Source organism: Carlito syrichta, unplaced genomic scaffold, assembly GCF_000164805.1.
Source record: "Carlito syrichta isolate Samal-C Ts95f unplaced genomic scaffold, Tarsius_syrichta-2.0.1 Scaffold136010, whole genome shotgun sequence".
Classification (NCBI taxonomy): Eukaryota; Metazoa; Chordata; class Mammalia; order Primates; family Tarsiidae; genus Carlito; species Carlito syrichta.
In genome coordinates, this window is record NW_007080106.1 from 184751 (window position 1) to 186921 (window position 2171).

Below are 2171 nucleotides of genomic sequence, written 5' to 3' on the forward strand. Positions count from 1 at the left end.
CGGGAGGCTTTGGGCCGCGGAGGCGCTGCCGGCCGGACCTGGCCGAACCGCGAGCCGGCAGGGAGACGCGGCGGCCCGAGGGGCGCGCGGTGTGAGCACGCGACAGGAAGCCCCCTGCGGGGGGAGCTGCGAGGGTACCTGCGTCGTGAACATCGGGAGACCGAACGCCCGACTGTGCCCCACGTCTTTAAAATAAAAAACAACGCTCCAAACAGCCCCCGAGGCAATTCCGGGCAGCGCAGTTAAGCGAAAAATAATTTTTGACAGAAGTAAACTCTCAGCGATGCAACATTGTATGTAGATAGGGCTGGAAATTCGCACACACACCCACACCCGATTTCAGAATTAATTCAGCAAGGCTGTAGGATACAAATTTGACATACCCTGGCGCATTTCTACACTTTCAAAGGGTAACCTGAAGAAGCCACTAAGAAAACAGTTCGCTTACAAGAGCAGCCCAAACAACGAAGTGGTAAAAAAGTTAACCAGACAAAAGAAAACCACACTAACAAATCTACAGAATATGGCTGACAGAAATGAAAGAACACCTAAATGAAGAAGAAATAGCATGCTCCCTCATTGGAAAACATGATATTTCAAGACGCCAATACTACCCAAAGCATTACAAATACCACGGAACCTCTATCCAAACCAAACGACATTTTTTTCCCCCTGTCGAATGGCAAGAGACCCGAAATAGCCAAAACAACATCGAAAATGAACAAAGTTTAAGGTCTCACACTTCGCACAAAGTTCTAACAATCGAAACAGTAAGGTATTGGTTATATAAACAGACATGGTGATCCATGGAACAGAAAGAACCACCGATGAATCAGCATCCACTCCTTCAGTGGGAACAGGGCAGTCTTTGGACAGGGCTCAGGAAACTTGATACTCTCATGCAAGAGAATAAATGTGAACCCATGACTTGCACAAAAAGCAGTTTTTAAAATGGACAAAACACCTAAAGGTAAGAGTTGAAACTCTAAAAGCCTTAGATGAAGACGCAGAAGAAAAATTTCGTGGCAATGAACTGGTTGATGTCTTGTACCCAGCAAAAAATAGGCAAACAGAACAGACTACATCAAGATTAAAAACTTTTGTATATCAAAGAACACTCCCAACAGGCATTATTAAGCATTTTGGACGCCAATCCTCCTTGGCCAAGTATATTAAAATGAATTAAATTAAGCACCATGCCAAGTGGGATTTATTTCTGGAATACACGTATACCACAACTAAAAAAAAAATGTAATTTCATACAAAAATCAATCAAAGTAACAAACCACATTAGCAGTATAAAAGTAGAAATATATGATTTTCTTAATGACAAAAAAGATTTGAGAAAACTTCACACTAAATCATGATAAAAACACTAAAAAATAACTAAGAATAGAAGAAAACTTCCTTCACATAGTAAAGGCCATATATGAAATCACAAAGCTAACTTGCTTACTTAATGATGAAACTTTCAGTTTTTCCCCAAAGATCAAGAACTAGATATGGATATATTCTTCCATGCTTTCCCTTCAAGATAGTGTTAAGAATTCTGAACAGAGCAATTAAACAAAAAATAAATTTTCAAGGCATCCTAACGTGAGAGGAAGAAGTAAAGTTAACTCTCTTCACATAGAGACAACGTTGTGTATAGATAACTCTCACAAGTTCAAACACACACACACACACACACACACACACACACACACACACACACACACCCTTTTCAGAAGTAATAAATTCAGCATTGTTGTATGATACAAATTCAACATGCAAAAACCAGGTGTCTTTCTACACTTTCAAAGGGCAACCTGAAGAAACCACTAAGAAAACAATTCATTGCCGGGCTTGGTCGCTCAGCCTGTAATCCCGCGCCTTTGGGAGGCTGAGGTGAGTGGATTGCCTGAGCCCGTGGGTTCAAGACCCACCTGGGCAGTGAGACCTCATCTCTACAATAAATAAAAAAATCAGCCGGGCGTGGTTGCGCATGCCTGTAGTTCCGGCTACTTGGAAGGCTGAGGCGGAAGGATCACTGGAGCCCAGCAGGCGAGGCTGCGGTGGCTGGGAGCGGCCACTGCACTCCAGTCTAGGTGACCGAGTGAGACTCCAACTCAAAAAAAAAAAAAGAAAAAAGAAAACAATTCATTTACAATAGCAGCCAAAACACCAAAATA